Source organism: Cyanistes caeruleus, chromosome 4, assembly GCF_971803275.1.
Source record: "Cyanistes caeruleus chromosome 4, bCyaCae1.hap1.1, whole genome shotgun sequence".
NCBI lineage: Eukaryota > Metazoa > Chordata > Aves > Passeriformes > Paridae > Cyanistes > Cyanistes caeruleus.
The window spans coordinates 11,319,786-11,339,301 of record NC_141704.1 but is presented as its reverse complement, the minus strand read 5'-3'; the positions used below and the strand labels follow the sequence as shown (position 1 = coordinate 11,339,301).

Genomic DNA, 19,516 nt, shown 5'->3' with positions numbered 1-19,516 from the left:
ACCTGTTTTACCAATCTTTTCAAATACCTCTGATCTTGTAAAAAGTTCTTCCCGTTTGGATTTTTTTTTCACGTTTTTCTTTCTGATACAACAGACACAGACTATTACTGGAGAAGGCTTGTAAACAATAGATCCTTCTTTCTCTGCCATGAAAATGGACAGGAGCTTTGCTGAGAGTTAGAGAATGTCAGACTTCCCTGAACTCACCCAAAACACATTTTTAATGGAGGAAAGTTTTTGTTTCAGCTCTGTAGACACAAGGAAAGTTTTTGTTTCAGCTCTGTAGACACAAGTTAGGGAAGCTTGATCCACAAGGGTTGTGGGAAACTACAGGGTTACTCAGCAATCAACATAAGGAAGAGCAGCAAATGTCCCAGATGCCTGCCAAGTCCACAGGTTTGCCCAGAAAATACTAGTCATGAATTTGCCAACATTCATTCTTTCCTCTGTACAGCAGTTCTGCTGCAGGTTCAGGTCCCCTCAGACCATGCCAAGTTCCCCATTTCCCTCTGTAAGAAACTAGGGGTTCATCCCAAAACCGCCCCCCGACCCTAGGACAAGTGGCAATTAAACTCCACAGGAGGCTGAGGGAGTCATAAAGCCCCGAATCTTCCCAAAGGACACTGAGTGCAGAGAACAGTCACATACTGCAAAATCAGCTTTAATTGTTAACACATTTGTTTTCTGGTTTGACAAGTGCAAGGCAACTGTATTAACCTTATATAGAAGAGCCACTGGCAAGGAGCAGACCTGAAAGACAACCAATATTTAACTCTGTGGATTATCTACAACAATGGGACACCAGTAAGCAAATATAGGAGACATTTCAAAATGAGGCAGCTGTTCTTGTTGCAGCCAGCACACTCAGAGCCCAGCAATAAAACTGTCCCATACATATTTTCATACAGGCCACCCCTGTTTACTAGGACCAGATGAGATCAGGCACAGTCTTGCCACACAAGCCTGAGAAACTGGCCATCCTTAGTGAGTGAGGCTGAAGTCCAGAAAAATTACACGTACCAAGGAGCACTCTTAGGGCTTTATCCCTCTGAATGAGATGACAAAGAAAAATAGAATTAAAATATTCTGTGATCTTAAGGGCAACCTGATAAAAAAGTATTTACAGTACCAGCATATTAAAAGACTACTAAAAATATGAAGCTTTCTAGTATTTTCTGCCCTATTATTATGGCCCAGTCTGTTCACTTCCTCATTAGATCAATTTATGCAATTTTAATTAGAGTTACTAGTCTGTGACAAGGCATCTGCAAATGTCGAAGCCAAAAACAGTAACATTTTAAAAAACAAAGAATACTGTGAGCCTAAGTCCCATCAAAGGCTATGGACATTACACTACTGGCATCGATGAGTTTGCAGGTGTGCCCTCCAAAGCTGCATCACTCATCGACCCAGCGATGTGAGTGCAATTCCTAGACTTGAGAATACAGGGGCTCAGAAGTGAGGCAGCAGACCAGTCATTGTAAACTTGCTTGGAAGTGGAGTAGGATGCCTGGGTGTCTCCACTTGACAGGTGATTATGTAATTTTCCAGGAAACAGGCAGTCAAACTCTCATATCTGATGTGAGAACTCCTCATGCCCCACCGAGTTCTTCCACCTTATGGGCTCACAGCTGCACCAGACCTCCAGCCTACAGGATCCTGCTGCAGCTGTTCTTGCTCATCTACACTCTTGGTAAGCTTTGTAATGGCCTGGTGGCATCGTACAGGTCTACTGGAGCAGAAGATCTGGGATGTCACACGGTTGGTGTGCCCTCTGCAGCCTGGACTTCTGCTGGAGAGGCAGTGGGGCACAGGAAAACCCATCACACCGAGACACTCTGCCTGATGACTCTGTGAAGAAAGCAAGGGACAAGGCTGTCACTCCTAACTGGCCATCCTGACCAGAGGTGGGTCAGACTTACACTGGCAGTAGCTGAACAGGTACATTTCTTTCTGGGCAGTCTGAACAACCTGCTCTTTCTCTGAACCAGAAAACTTGTAATGTGCTAAGCCCAGTTCATGCAAAATACCCATTTCTCAGAGGCCTGCTTGTGCTTGCCTTCATGACACTACATCTCCAGAGCTCCCCCTTTAAAATTACCTAAAGGTACCTAAACCTATCCTCCCTCTCCCAAAAATGACCCAAAACCCCGACCAACCAATATCCTAGACTGTTGTCCAGCAGGAGTGAGGAAGAACTTTATCCTGCATGATCTGGGCTGGTTGCCTAGACCAAGTGCTGTTCCACATCTGCTGGCAAATGTGTACAGTCCAGTCAGAGGGCTCTGAGGAAACCATCAGGAGGTGATGGCCTGAAGATAGCTGAGTCGTGTCTGTGAGATGGAGCCTGCTGGCAAAAGGAGGAAGGGGAGGACTGTCCAAATGCAAAGACTACAGACTAGAATGTTTCAGGCATATGTAGGGCCTGCTGCATTATGAGGACCATGCCAAGAAAGATCGGACAATGTTTCTGGGGAGGAGCTGATCTCTCACACTGTTGGTACAATGTGACTATCACACTGCAAGCCTACCAAAGGTGAAGCCTAAACCTACATGGACACTTCCATCAAAGGTGAAACCTGAACCTACCCTGTCCTCTCCAGAGAGGTAGGAATTGTCCATCCCACTGACAGTCTGATCTAAGAATATGAACTGGATGGCAAAACCAGCAAGTTCTATATGCAGAAGCAGGTATCACCCATAAGCAAGGGCAGCTGTACTCAACCACGTAACCTCCTCCAATTTTCTGCCTGGATGTAGCACTGGTGACCTGTTTGCTAGAAAATTCCAAGGTAATGAGTTCATTACACAAGTGAGGCTTTGGCAAAGTTGTGGTGCCAACTGCACTCTTCCCATGGGAAGAATAGACACAGATGTCCTCAGAGACCAGTTGATATTGGGTCATCTGTGCCAAGAAAAGTCTTGAAAAAAGCCAACAAGAGAGTGTAGAGACACAGGGGGAAAGGTTATGGCATTTGTCTTTCAGCCTCACAGAAATCAGGTTCTTCCTGGCATTTTTAGTCATTCGAACCTTGACTTGGTCCACAATTATCACTTATGGCACTTCATCTGGGACTTCTAATGGCTCACAGAAATTGGATTATCAAAGGTTTGGGGTCTTAAAACCACATGGTAGCCTTCCTGCAAAACAGTAGACAGAGCTGCTGCTCTGTGTTCTGTACAATCTCACACCAGTGACATGTCCCATCCCTGCAGTGCTTGTCCACCTTCCGAATTCCTGTAAACAAATGCCAGAATGTAAGCTTGTTTGTGTTAACTTCTGCTTCTATTTCTATATTTTTAAAATGGCTAATCGCAGCTGTCATTGTTGCTGAATGAACATTTACCGCCTCGCTGTAGCCTTTAGAAATACATTTATCATGCAAATGCTGGTAGAATTTTAAGTATAGCTGAAATAATGGGTAGTTCTGTAATAGCCTTCCCTACGAGATATTGTGCCACAGTTGGCCATAACAGTCCAAAAATAGAATGATTGTTCTCAAAATCAGTAGCACACCCGATACACATTGCTCATCTCTCATCACAAGGGACACTTCTGTTTTGTACAGCTGTACTCTTTCTTGTCTAGATTTGACTGGTCACATGCCATGCTACATTAGTGTGGTTTTTCTGAAATTTTTTTTTTTGGTTGGTTATTTGTATCACTCATTTTGTTATCTTATTCTCACTATTTATATTTACCTAGTAGTAAAATGCTTCTTACAGCAAATTATATCAATTGCCTGTACCACCTGGAATACTGCTTCCAGGAGGAACCAAAGGGACTTTTAGAGGGAAGCAATTAAAAACTGTGTATCTAGGTACTACTGCAATGCAGGTGCAGAGAGAGCAGTGGGAATTCTCTCCAGAGACTATCCTCGTGGTCAGCTTACACAGCAACTCATTGGCAGCTCTTTTATTCCCCTGAGTTACTAAATACTTTCTTCATATTTTACAGATTATAAAATCTCTTGAAGTGCAAACATGCTGCCTCTTTGGATGACTTCATATTGCAATAAGTTTCACTGTGAGACTAAAAGCTGCCAAGCCTTATACAGCTCTGAGAAACTGAGAACTCTCAGGACCCTCCAGCACATGAATCTTAGGAAGGGGATGGGCATTTTTCTTTGTACACCAGCAGCTTGTTTTCCTTTTAGTGAGTATGAGGTTCTCATTTCACAGGATGAAGAAGAAACTGAAATGACAAACTTCATATTTTTGCTTCTTTTTTTTGTGTACAAACAGCTAGACACACTCTGCCTGAAGTTAAGTGAGTGACCCCCTCTTAGCTTGATGGGAGCAAAAAAGATCCCTGCAGACATGATACTGGAGATCAAGTTTTTAACTCTGTCAAATTCCCCATGTGACATCCATGTGATGTGCTAGAGAACCAGAGGTGAGATACCTGCTGCAAAGCAGAACATTTCCAGAACTTCTTACCCTGTACAGGCCTGAACTATGCATCTGTGATTGCTTAAACATGATTACACACTGTAAGGCTTACTGACTGAATAGAAACCACAGAGGGTGCCTAAGTAGAAATAAATTAATTTCATCTGCCTCATTATTTTTACATCTCAACCAACATCAACAGATTTAAAAGAAACTATGCAACCCTTATTTTTATTTTTATTTATATATATTACAGTAAAATGTAAGTTATGTATTAAGAAATTGCCATATGTTAAAAACTAACCAAATCAGCCAGCTTTCACAGAAATGAAGTCTACCCAAGAACAAAACTTCAGATATAAAAACTTCTAATTAAAGACTGGTTCTAAAATATTTTATGTACCCTTAACTCTCAAAAATTTCATAAAATGCTGAGTGTTTAGATTAGGAGTATATTCTTTTGATTCATTGACTTATCAAGTTTAAAGCTGAGAGGCATTTTTGGCTGCAGACAGCCTTCATGAGCAAACTTTTTTTCTTTCTAGAAGAATGCTTTGATGTGCTGCAAATAAAGTAGCCATTTAGAAAACAGCATTTTAGAAATAGCACAGATAATTAGCCATCCATTTTAGCATCCTACCTCTCTTATAATCCATGTATTTTCTGGTATATAGTCAAGAATCAACTACTGAATTGCAAAATGTAATTAAACAGTTACAGTAAGTTTCCAAAATGAATGTGTGTTACAAAAGAAAAGATTTAGTCATATGAAAAAAAGCCTAAATCAACCAGGTCTAAGCCAATCAGGTGCATTCCCACTGTAAAGAAAATAAATGGGGACACTCCACACCCACACAAGGCAGTTTCTGAGCTCATTTTTAAACACTTCAGAGTTCTATACATAGAAGAATTCCAGCATAAAATATTTTACAGTGTCATAGAATAACTGGCACGGCTATTCAGGTATTGTTATGGACTGTACAGAACTCTGCACAAAACAGCCCTGAGATCAAGGCCCATAATGATTGCTGCTGTGTGAAAAAAAAAGCCTGTATGTTAAGGAGCTTATTGCCTATGGTGTGAACTCAGTCTGCATGGCATTTAAGCTATTAATTTTTTTTTATATAAGGTATTCTACCCATAAAAAAGATGTGGGCATGAAACTGAACCTAAGTCTTAACATCCAAACAATTCTTCATGTGTTGTCTTTCAGTTTGCAGCAGCAATAGAAAACATAGCTTTGTCCAGTAAGGCTCAATTTTCCTGAAATTTTAAGTTCCTTTTATGCTGCTTATTTCCCACAGTGAAAGACACTACATTCCAAAATCTGACCTAACATAACCTGAGCACTTAGCAGTATACGGCAGAGTTACAAAAGAACTCACATTTGCCAGAAATGAAGAAAATTCAGAACTGTCCATATTTATATAATTCTTTGTGCTACTTGGGAATAATTTGGTGTTTAAACAGTAATCATAACTTTGAGTAAGAACTAAATTACTTGCTATAAACTTTATTAGCTACATAAACATGGCATGCCTGGTAAACTGTGCAAAAAGTGTTGAAATATGGCAGTGATTTCCCCACCCCAAAAGTTCACCAAGCAGCTATACACTGGCCATTCCCCTATGCACAGTGGTTTTTGTGCCACTCTCTACAGATCTGTTTGAATAAACCCCCACCTACAGCAAACATACAGCAGCATGGTCAATGAGCTTACTGTAAATCTTAATCCAGGTATGGAATGCTAATAGGAGTCATGTGCTGCACCCAGGCTGATTATTTACCAGATTCAGGAGATATCAGCCATGGAGCAAGGCTAATTCACCACTCTGGCCAGCTCCCCAGCATTCCTGCCAGAGCACGTCAAATGGAGCAGATGATGATTTATCTCTGCTTCATTCAGTAAGGACTCTCCAAGTAAGACCAGAGGGATGTGAAAGACCCCTGATACATTTGGCCACCAGTGGCCAAGGTTCTGTGTGACTCTTCATCTGACCTTACAGTCAGAGAGGAACTCACCACAGAGAATGACAGCGTGACCTCAGTTCACACGGATGTCACAGAACAAAAGGAATGGAGCTGACTGTAATGCTGACATATCTCAGAGGAAAAAGGATTGCTGAGTGATTTCACTCCAATTGTGTAAGGCAAAAATTCTGATTCGCTAATCAAAATTAAATTTTGCAATCCTTGCTAACACCCAAAAATGTTTAATCTTAAAATGTTTGTACTTCTGATACTTTAGTGATATGCTGAAAAACTTAATATAATAGAAGAAGAAAAAATAACCACAGTTTAGGTTTCCTCACAGATATTGTGTTATTTCTGTCCATGACAAATTACATTCAGCAAATTTAGACCTATTGCCAAATAGCAGAAGAGTAACCACCTACCAGGCTCAATTTAGTAAAACAGTCTTATGTTGATTTACATATATACATATACATCCAGTGGGTTGGATGATGTTAAACATTTAAGTTTAGGCTTTTGGTAAGTTCATATACCAAACAGATTATTTAACTGCCTGAATAAATGATTCAGAATCTGAACATCTCAAATGAGATGACGCCCCCATTGTATGTGATGAACAACTGTAGGAAACTCAATGACTTTACTCTCTAAGGGCAAAATTAAGAAAATTACACAATGAGAAATCAGACCAGCCTGCATTCAGTTCTCCAAAGCTGTGTAATTTCAAAAGGACTGTGCAGAGCGGTTCTTATACCATATAAGTGCGCTGGGTATCTGGGGTGAAGATATCTACTTAGAAGAAAGCAAATTACATTTTAGATCTCATCAGGGAGAAAAAGATTTGCATCTTGGACCTCCCACTTCCTGGCAAGGGATCTAGTCATTAGGTGATTACATATAAATGATACAGGCTAATGTATATACAGATGCATACACATGTATGTAAATGCCACCTTTTATTAGGTATCTTTTGAAAGAACTGGGGTTCCTAAGTCCCCCTTCATAATGCAGATGGTAACTTTAGGGTAGCAAACTTTAGTCTCAAGGACCAGTAGACCCAAGACAATAAAAGAGACTACTCCCAAACTGAAGGAGAAGGCAGGGAAATAGGAACAATCAGACATGTTCCAGCAGGGCCCTGCTGAGCCAATTTTTGTATCTTATCTGAAAAGTCAGAGGAAAAAACCCCACACTATCTGCAGCCCTAGTTATTTATAGCTAATGTTTACTCTTTGCTCAGTAGAATAAATGTGCTGAGCATTACTGTGATAAGACATAAAAACATTACTTGTCATACTGACACATGCTCTAGTAAAACCTTTAGAAATGCAAATAATGCTGCTAAGTTGCTCTTATTTATGTTTCTGTGTCACTGTACTCCTATCTGCCATACCATCCTTCATGCCCTAAGAACCTTCTGAATAGCCTGCTTCTTAAATTGCTTTTTATAGATTAAATCACTTTTCCCAGAAAATCACTTCCTCTTGGTACATAAGCCATGCAAATGATGCCCAAGGCAGGTAGGGTGGTGATCAGATGGAGCTGATATTTAATGATTTGCAGTTTAGCAAGCTGAAGTTCACACTCCCATCTTCTGCCACTACACCCTGTGTCTCACCAACCATCTGTCCACATTTCCTTTCTGCCCTCTGAAAATCCCCACCATTCTTCAAATCTCTCCCTATTACCCCCCGTATTCTTTCAAGTACTCCCTTGGCTGCATTTTCTCTTCTACATCTTTTCAGTGCTACCCATTCATACTTTCCACAAGTGGCAGACCCATATACTTGTTCCCTCATCTCTTATCCCCCCTTGTGTCCCCTCCTGTATTGTTTGATCTTGATGAGCTCAGATATGGGGAGGTAATCGAGACCTGCTCTCCACACAGCTGCCCCCAGAGCCGGCCAGCCAGCAAGTGCATCCATGATATGATGTCTATGATATCAGACCAGATCTCACATTATCTCCCATGATAGCTGAAACCTGACACGTGTGTTTATGCTGTAAAAAGCTGTCCAAAAGGATCAGATACATCTAAGGTGGGAAAAGGGCAGCTCAAAGAATCCAGCTAAGACCAAGCCTGACCTGTGAGGCTGAAGTCCAAGACACCATCAGCACTGACCCAAGAATTACAGCATGGGTTTCCCAAGTGCTCTGACAGCTGTATTCCCCTCACTTGTGTGAGTGGTTATTGCCAGATACACTCTGTCCTTTTGGGAAGAACATGGACCTTGTCTTTTCCTTTTTTTCCTTTACCAGCTATGGCATTTGAATGTAACACAGAAAACTGACTGCTTCACTACCCTCTCAAAATTGTAACTGGGGAACTGTGAGTAAGAGCCCTACCTAATCTTGTTGACTCATTAATTATTTAATCTTTTAACATTTTTTCTTCCTTTCCTACCATAACTCACAGAATTGCCTATGCCTAAGAGTAGCTTAAGTCCCCACTAATGGCTGGGTTACTAATAAAGGGCATCACTTAGCAATGACATAATTCTGTTTTCTGATAGATGCCTCTTATGGAATTATTTTTTTTCACTGAAAAAAAATGTTAGATATTTGACCTATGCCCTTTTCCCCACTGCAACTGTCAGAATGCTTACTTTCACATCTCACACTTATGACATTGAAAGTAATTGCAAGATACACACACACACACATTCTGAGGCATGCAAGTAAGGAGACAAAGCCTAGTTTCACAATTCATAGCTCTGTTCACACAGATTTGTTGCCTAACTGAGAATAAATCCTATCACTCTCTGTGTCTCAGAATAAGAAATGTTATAGTTATAATAAGAGGTAGATTAAAAAAGGTGATCTAGTGTGAAAAAGATCACTGCATGGATAATGAGGTGAGCATTCAAACAGTGCTCAGAATTAGCAGTACCATTCTGGCTTTATAAAACCATTAGTGGAATACTGGGCTAAGCTTTGGTGTCTGTATTTTAAGCAGCTATTGATAAATTAGAGTTAAAAAGGAGCTACAGAAACAACTGGAGGGCTGGAAAATGGATATTACTCAATACACTTCAGGTGTGTAGTTTATATATTGAAGGTTAAGAAGCAATTTAGTTTTCCTCTCCAAATTTAAGTATGAGGGCATTTTTCAGTTAATGTTCATTCAAATGCCTAACAAAGTTCAACAACTGGAAGCTGAAACTATAAATATATACTAGAAATAATTAAGATTTTTTAAGTGTTCGAATAATTAGCTATGGAATACTTCACCTATCATGAATTTCTCATCCCTTATGGCCCTTCAATCAAGAGGGTGCATATTTCTAAGAGATATGCTTGAGCTACAAAACAACATTCAAAACCTCTAAACCTTATGGTCTTCATTAAAAACACATCTATTAGAAATTGCATGGTGAGTATGAGGTGGAGTCAATTGTTGTGATGGTAATGGTCTTGCTAGACTGAAAAATTGCAAATCCTGAAATGAAACAGAGTGGAAGATGTAAGGCAAGTTAAGCCAGACTCAGCTGAACCTTTCCTGATCCACATGTCCAGAACAGATGCCTCTGTGACTCCAGGCACGGTCTTGCACAGTCACCCATCAGTTTTACTGAGTAAAAGTAACCTTCACCCACAAATCAGTATTGTTACCATACATCCTATACAGTCCTGAAATAAAGTGAAAGTAATTAAAAAGTAATTTAAATGTAGCTCTGAAATCATGTAATTGGTGAGAAAAATTAAAGCTGTTTCTGTTAAAGGTGCACCATGTATTTTCCATACATTTTTTAAAAGGAGATGGAAGAATTGCCCGCTCCAGTAGCTTCTTCACCCCAGACTCAAGCAACCATTTTCATGTCTCCCTTGGCAACCTAGAGTCATTGGCTTGACCTGAACAAGCCAGGGCTGCAGCCAGGTGCTTTGAGAGCATAGGAACTCACTTGCAGTGATCTCTCTCTGCCCAACAATGTGACTTGGCAGACTCAGGCTCCTACCAAAGCAGCCACTGCAGCAGGGCCATCCAGGCAACTCTGACTGCAAGAGTATTTGTCTCGATCTACTGCTGACATAAGGTCATAGTCCAGCAAGCAGAAGGTCATTATTATCTCCCTTTCCTCAACTAGACAACCCTCCCAAAAGTACCACCACCACCACAGTGAAGGTCTGTGCTACCACACAGTGCTCAGGGCACCTGACTGTACCTGCAGACTGTATCTGCTTGTCTCTTGTCCAGGGAGAAGGCTTGTCCAAGAGACAAACCTCAGAGGAACTCTAAGTGGATCACAAACACAAACCAGGGCAGCTGCTGACTTTACCACAAGCTGAACCAAAGGCATACCTAAGTCCTCTGCTTTAACTTTCCCACCATAATCTTACAGCATGACTCAAAAAGCATCACAAAAATATCAGCAGGTTTTGAAAGCAGAGAGAAGTGCCTGAGTATTGCCACCCTTTCTCATATTTATGGGAGAGACATTCAGATAGCAACTCAAAATCTTCCTCTCCTTTTCCTCCAAGTACAAAGGATTCTCTTCTGAGCCATCCTGCTCTAACATAAACTTACAGCAGCATGTATACAGCTAAAAAAATCCAACCCCAAGCAACAACAAAGGTCTTACAAAAATGCAGCACTGCAGGCATGGCTCTTCCCCCGGGGAGAGGATGAAAGAGCAACATGTGACAGATGTTTGTCATGTCATTTTATATAGTATTCAAATGCACTCAGAAACAATAGTGATGAGAATGGTATAAAAACCTAAACAGACCAGACTGAAGTGTTACAAAAATAACTCTTGAATAAGAACAAAAAAAAATTAAATATAGAAAGACCAAGAAAGTGGTTTTAGGAAGCTTTGTTTGTTTTTTATGTCAATTTAAAGAAAAGAATAGTCTTTAAAAAGACTCTCTCAAATCCCAAATTTGTCTCCATTATCTGCTGACTCAGAGACTTCACAAGACACTCTGGCTGGGAAACTGCAGGGGTTGCTTCCGACATAATATAGTATTGCTGTACCCCTGAAGGATGTAACAGCACCATGAAACAGACCATCCTCTTTGCCTGCAGGGTTTCTAGCTATTCTCTTAGGCTCCTTATTTCCTCCCTACAGCCAAATCCTCATTTTCCCTTATGTAAAACTCCTTATTATACCAGTTTTATAAACAAGCAGATAAAAAGAATAAGTAAATGATCCTCTGGGAAAGTGACTTGGCAGTGGAATATCATAATGTAATGGATACCTGATCATATAGGAATAACTTTCAACTATGAAGTTCAAGGAGAAGCAAGATACTAATCATTCATTCATATAAATATGTATGGAGAAGCAACCTACAAAACTGTTCACCTAGTTTGGGCAATATGTATTTTTGCATGCAAACTACTGCACAGTGGTTGCACATGCTCCTATGGGGAAGATGGCACAGATGCTTTGATTTTTCAGGCTGCTGCTGTTCACTAAAAGACAGTGAAAGCACCATTCTTCAGTCTGAACAGGTTATTGGTATTCTATTCTAGAACTGAGATGCTTAAATCATTCTTCAAACATAAGCTGTTAAGCAGCCTAAGCAAAGAAAAATCCTGTATAGATTTTTTTTTTTATTTATGTTCAGGTATTCAGATTCTGCAATAATTAGATTAGGAGTTATCTTCAAACAGTTTCAAATACTTTGTCCACAAATGATAGAAAAAAAAAGAAAATTAAAATTCAGATTACCTACAGCTCCTAGAAAAAAAACCTCAACTGTCACCATCAACCTTTCTTCCTCACAGGGACTCAACATCCACGAAGCACCACTCTCTTCACACAATAGCCTGTGAGCTTTGATCTCAACAGAACTATTTTCCACAACCAGTTCCCTGGTTTAAGAATGTACATCCCCAAATTTCCCCATCTGTGCAAATGTAACAGAAGTTTTACAGTGTAAACAAAAGCCTAATGCACAGCATTGAAGAGATGGTCTTCCCTAAAACAGTGGCACACAGCACTGGGAAGAACAGGACAGAGGAGTGTGTGATGAGATGAAGAGCAGGGGGATTCATGGCCCGACCAATGTGAGCAGAAACAGAGAAACCACAAAGCCCAAACCCACTCCCTGTGCCCCTGGCCTGTTGTGCAAAGGTGTTTTGGGGGAGGAAGGAACCATGAAGGGCCACTACATTGTCTGGGGTTGGTGAACTGAACATCACAGCTACTACAAACTACTACAGCAATTCCTCAAAACAGAAAACTGGCATTTCCTCTTTAGCAACAGATACCCAGGTAGGGAAGCAAAAAACAAAAAAAACCCAAAAACCTTTATCAGTCATCTTTAGGGGGTAGGACTGTTCCAGCCAACAAGCCAAAAAGCTGGAAGTTGGCTGAGTAACAGCTTTTTCCTCTCTCCTGCATCCATACAGGCTCAGTGAGCAAGCCAAAGAGAGGAGAGGACACCCAGACAAACCACTGAAGAAGAAATCCCCTCTGCTTTTTAAAGAGGAGGTCCACTCCCTTTTCTTTAATCCATTTAGAAATTAAAACTGGTTGATCTACATTCTGACATTTAATCAAGAGCATATTTAGACTAGAATAAAATAAGGGTTCCCATTCATAATCTCATATTAAAACATAAAGAAAGGCCTGTGAGCGTATAAAAATCCAGCTGGTAAGCAAAGTTTTCCTAAATTCCTCAACCACCTGAAAACTCCACTAGCTACTTTTATACCTTTCAACAAACATTTTTAAAAACAGGGCTGATGGTCTTTGGTCAAGTAATCAAGTAATTGAGGACTGCAAGATTGTACCCTGATTTTGGACCACTTCCTTAAGCTCCAAGGGGATTATCTGTTCCAGCTACTACCCGAAGAGATTAAGTCACATGATTCTGAGCACATCACAAATAAGAGACCAAATCTGCTTTTCTTTTGTACAGAAGATTTTTCCAACGTGTGAATCAATACACAATGATGTAAATTTTATCCTCAGTGGTCAGACAGGAGTTCAGCAAAAGGGAATTTTACCATCCAGTAAAAAAATTAGTAAATTCAGTCAGATATAAATCAAGTCTCTGCTTCTGTGTTCTTTTTACTGAAACTCACTTGAAATATACTTTTTAGAAAGTGTCCTTTCGAATGAATTTGTATTTTTTAAATTCCATTTATTTTAAGATTGTCAGAGAATTCTGGGCAACAATTCTGCAGATAAAGTGAATTTCCCACCAAATTTCATGATAGAGTTATAAACATAGATAATAATTTGACACATCTTTGGCATTACTTCCCTGATTTATCCTTATGTGTTAAAACCTAGCTACTTATTTATTGTAGTTAACAGGGTGATTTTACTTTTCTCCTCCACTAGTTTTACATTGTTTCAGTGAATATTGCGGCATCTCATTATGCTACTGAAGAACATAATTTTGCTCTTCCCCCATTAATACACAATAAAACCAGATTTAGCCAATTTAAACTTTTTGTTTTTCTTTTTCTTTTTGTTTTTCTTTTTCTTTTTTTTTTTCTTTTTTTTTTTCCACTCCTAGAAAAGTATGCAGATACTGAAACACAAAACTAATCTTTGGGGGGTAAGGACAACTTTTACATATTTCACTTTCACAGACCATTCCTAGTCATTCCAGAAATATAATACAGGTTTCTTCAGAAATCCAAACTTATCTTTCTGTATCAGGTGGTGAAATGCAGCCTACAGCTGCTAAGGAGTGCAAATTATTGGAAATTGCAGTAAATTTACATGACAGCTGTCGCTGATACCTCCCAAATCTATCACATATACACAAGTAATCTGCTCTTTTACAAGACATCCATGAAGTTTTTGAACTCTTATGGCAGCTGATAGAGAAATTCCGCATGAGTGGCTGCAGGAGATGGAAAGAACACCCTGACTGTACACAGGTTACCAAAGCTGTTGAAGAATTACTGCAGGGTAGACGAGACACAGCTCAGTGACACCACTCTCTCCACGTGCGCTCAACACACGCAGCCCTGAGCTCCCCAGAGCTGCCACCCTGGGCACTGCCCAGATCTGACACAAGCATCTCTGGGTAGTGACCTACCAAAAAGTGTTTTTTCTACTTCATTCCTAGTTCCCACAGAGCAGAATCCACACCATGAAAGCCACCAGGTGACCTTCCCGGAAGGAGGTGAGCTGTTGTATTCTTGGTATGAAGGAATTCACACTGTTCCGCAAATGTGGCATTACAGGCACCTCCCAAGTTACCACTTCTGAGGTGTTATTTTACCTGGAAAAATCAGTATGTTTTACCAAGAGCTAGAACACGTGACTCCACCATGATCACTCAATTATTTATTGGGAATGTATGAAATGCCAGTAGGAAAAAAAAAAAGCAAACCAACACAATTTCTCATTTCCTCTTTGCATCATCCCGTTACTTGTCTCTTCCACATAAATTAAAAAGATAATCAATTATTATCTTCAAGGTCTATGGCTACTTCCTTTTCCCTTTCTGTAAATAATGATTCTTATTTTTTATGTGTATACAATGAAGGAGTAAGATATGATTCCTCCCCTTGAATAATGGACTCTGCAGAAATGAAGACCTGTATATTACTGTATATTACTGCACCAAATGCAATCAATGGCTAAAATGATCAGATGGCTCTTTTAAACAAATTACTAAACTAAATCATGCACTACAGGACAACAGAAGCCAGACTCACTAATAACCCTACCACTTCTAGTTCCTACACTGGAATCCTGGAGAATAAAAGACAGCTGTGATACTGGCTGAGGTCAAGTTGCATTTATTGTCAATACCAGACAAGCTTTGGCCTCCATCCCCAGTGATCATCAGTGCTCAACACAGCTCTCTCAGGGTCCCTGAGATCATAAAATCATTTGAGGAAACCAAGACTGTATTGCAACCTTACTCTCTTAGAGAAGTTTCATGAGGGCTATTCTATCTCAGTGATTTCCCGCTCCCTTGTGTCCTTCTGAAATCCCAGCCTTGACATGTTTTTCTTTAGGCTTACATACTTCAGTATCCCAACAGTGAATATTCTATTTTAAAACCTATTTTTTCTTCAATTTTCAATGGTCTGTGCTGCCCGAAATTGTAATATGATTTTCCAAAAATCAAATCAAATCATTTCCTTATTTCCTAGTGAGATTAATGATGATTAATCATTATGGGCTGAGAATAATGAGGGAGGCTGTGAAAAACCATTTCAGCTCAGCTTTAGATCAAATGCATTCAGATCTTTGATACCAAAGCTTACCATCCAGAAAGTCAGGCATCCATAAATCTAGAATCAATAAAAGCTAGAACTACTCAAAGACAAATAATCAAAACAATTTTTAAAAATTTCCAAAATACTTCCAATTATCAGGTGAATCTCAGGAAGGATTATAAAAAGAAAAGTTCAGTTTCCAGTGGCCTTTGATAAATTTGATTAGGTAAAAGTGCTAATTATCACATACTTTATTCTTTCATTTATTAATAAAATTACTTCTTTCACACAAGGCAAACCTGATACTAACTTTAACTACCCTATGAATTAATCTGTAGTAACTTCTTATTACTACTAAACTTAAGAGTTTATATTAAAACATGTAAGAGAGTTCTCATATGAGAAATTTATAATTAAAATACAAAACTGTTCAAAAGGCTTACGTAGCTGTTTAGAAAAAGCTGCCTATTTATCTGCATCACAGCTGATGAAGGATTTTTAAAACTCAAATCTGACAAGAGAGTTTGAATTTTGCTGAGAATGAGGAAAAAAAAAAAAAAAGTGCACATTACTGCTTTGTTCCTAGATGATGATATCAGCCTTAAGCAAATGTTTCACCTACAATGAACTGCTTTTTCAGCCACTGTGATGCAGCCACCTAACTTGCAGTTTTTGTTCTTAGGTCAGCTAGAGAGCAGTACAGATCCCTTCAGAATACAGGTTTCCCACCATAATTTACCATAAAAAAATCTACAATTTATGTATTGGCTAAGAGCTTCAGCTGAGGAAGAACAATTTGACTTCATCCCATCCATCTCAATTACTTTGTGGGCAGCAGATTATACAAAACTAAAGATGATGAGAACTTAAAATATTGGTTCTTGCTTTACATGTGAATGGTTTGAATATTTGATATATTAAGATATTTGTAATTGCTTAGAAGGATAGAATCAAAGATCATTTCAAGCCACAGCTCAGCTTTTCAAGCTCCATAAAAATGAACAATAAATCCTTCCCATACAGCTTGTCACACTGGACACTATGATAAACAGTAAGCCTGAAATATAAAGCAGAGATATGGAATTCCTTAAATTTAATGTTCTGGTGGATAATAGTTTCCGATGCATCAAAGCCAGACATTATGGTCCTTTTTACTCAATATAGTGAATATAAACTAACTTATGGTGGATAAATAGAAATTTAAAAAGTAAATTTAGGAAATAATCTATCTTAGTTGGCATCAGCCCCTATAAGTGGAGTAATGACAGTCTCTGGTACCTTAAAACAAAAGGAACGTAGTGATGCATATTGTGTTTTCATTTTTTCCAGGCACACAGGACAGGTCCACAGCAAATATAATCAGGGTGTACAGTGTATTAAAAGACAGCAGATTTTGTCCCCAAATTTTACAAAAAAAAAAATCTCAAATAGAAAGAAACTAATTCAGTCTGTTTACATCTTGTCTTTGTTTACGCAGATGAATTATCTTCTTTTAAAATAATTGTCCTTTCAAGACTATGCTAATAAAATAACCATAGTTTTGTAAGATCATTTTGAAGAAAAAGAAAAGAAGATGACACCCTCTCTTCCTTGACATCTGAGAACAATAAACAGCCCCAGGCTTGGCATGTAGGATACCTGACAAGCTCCCTAAAAAATTCCAAACAGTTCAGAAGTGGGAATCAGTATGTTAAAAAAAAAATTAAAAAATTTAAAAAAAATTAAATTAAAAAAAATTTCTTTAATATCAAACAGAGATGAAAGGAATAACTCCAATGTTTTTTCTTTTCCAAGCCACCTTCATTTGAAATCAAGTTTAATACTTGGTTGTCAAGTGTGGCCTTATCTTTTCCTTGACTTATTTTTTTATGCACCTAGTGCTCCCAAAGTTTACTGAAATATTGCAACCAGCCTGTAGGATTTGGGCAATTAGAATCCAGCAAATACAGATAAAGGGTTCAGTTCAGTTAGCTTTAGTATTGACTCTGAGACTGAGGTTTTTGTAACTCTGTTCACTTTCAATGGTGCATCTACAACCAACATGAGAATGACCACAAGTATGATTTTGGATGAAAATAAAGTGCAAAACATTAGAAAATAAAGGAAATATAATGCAGAATGTAGATTCCTTACATGAAGAAATAAAATAGACAAATCACAGAATGATAACAACGCAGAAGAAGAGTAACAAACTAACACAGAGATATTTTTGGCCAGATCTTCCAAGTGTTCACGATAGGACTCACAAATATACGCTTCTACTACTACAGTTCTGTTGGAAAGTAAGACTTAATCTCTCTGGAACTGCCCCACAGTCCAAACATTTAACTGTCAGTTTTACATAAACTGCTTTAAATGCTTAAATAAAACCTTTAGCACGCAGGCTACCATGGTGAAAGGAGAAGTGTAATGTACTCTGTGAACATCCTATATTAACTATCTCCAGCAAAAAGAGACTAACCCTCTGGGAAAATAATAATAGCAGAAAAGATACTTTTTAGCTAAAGAGAAAAGCTTATACTGTTCAGCTAAAATAAAAAATAAAACTTAGGAAGACATAATAAAAACCATGACTGACTTGATCAGAGAATTTTCTCAAAACTGATAAGGAAAGCATCTTGACCCACTGCATTATATGCAGAGAAAATGGACAAAATACATACCCTTAAATTAAGAAAAAATTAATTATAATTTATATCATATTTACACTATATCTGATTCAGCTTTCAGAGGTTACTTTTTAAGGATGAGGTCAATATTGAGTAATTAGCAATTACACATCTGTAAGTTATATCAGTATGCTACCCTTATCACTATTGCAGACAAATGCATCACAATCATTAATTGAGTTCCCTCAGAAGTCTTTCAGAGGAACAGACCTATTATTAGTTTAATAATCTATGTGATTCTGTAATCATTGGGGAACTAAGGTAGAGAAACTGAGAAATTTATTTAAGGTGTCTAGAGAATCAGACAGAGCCCAGATCTCTTGAGTGCTTGCCCATTGCTTAATCTACTTAAGCATCTTAAAATCTACACCACTGCACATTTCAAACGTCTCACAACACTGAAACTACCAGTAGATTTGCCACTTTAAAACAGGTAACAAGCACAATAATGGCATTATTGTATCAGCACTGTATCAAGTGACATAGGTACTATAAACTGTTCTTTTGTCATGACTTCAGTATAAGATCCTTCACATGCACAGCTGCATATAACTAACTACAGGAATCCTCAAAAAGAGATGCACTGGTCTGGCATGGATAGCAAGAAGTGGTTGTAGCTACCCCCAATCTTTTCTCCATCCACCCAAACATCCCCACTAAAGGCCCAGATGGCCCCAGCACTGCTGTCCCCTTCCCAGCAGTTGCTGGCCCTGCCAAGTTTGCTCTGGCACCCCCAGCAGTGGCACCCTGGTATCCTTCCCCTGGCCATGACACTGATAAACTGCAGCAGAGATAGCCCCACTCTAGAACAGCTGTAAGCTGTATGCTTTCTTTTTTGAATCATCACATCACTTCAAATGGATTCACACTGGTTTTAAGTCCTGGAGTCTACAAAGCATCTTCTGGATGCTCTGGTTTTTTACTTTAATTTCCTTTCTGTTTGCTCTTTTTATTCTTAGGGTCTGGAGATTTTGTTTTGTTGTTTTGGGGGTTTGTTTATTTGTTCATTTGGTCTATTTGTTAGTTTTGGTTTACCCCTTAAGACAGCATCTTCATCAATACTTTAGGAGCCACACTCAAGGCCATTAAATATGCCAACTATATCCTGAGTGGCATCAAAAGGAGCATGACCTACAAACAGGCCAAGTGAGGTAATTCTACCTTTTACTCCACTCTTGTGAGATCTCATCTGCAGTGTCCAGCTCTGGGGCCCCCAATGAGAAGGACATGGACCTGCTGGAGTGAGTCTAGAGAAGGGCCACAATGATGATCAGAGGTCTGGAGCACCTCCTTATGAAGACAAGCTGGGAGAGTTGGGATTGCTCAGAATGGAGATGAG

General features: G+C 39.0%; 1 protein-coding gene across 17 annotated transcripts in view; it reads right to left on the bottom strand.

Annotated features, from left to right (window-relative positions):
• MAGI2 (membrane associated guanylate kinase, WW and PDZ domain containing 2) overlaps positions 1 to 19,516 on the bottom strand; it is a 706,446-nt gene that overhangs the window by 668,129 nt on the left and 18,801 nt on the right. The gene's annotated exons all lie outside the window — the stretch shown is intronic.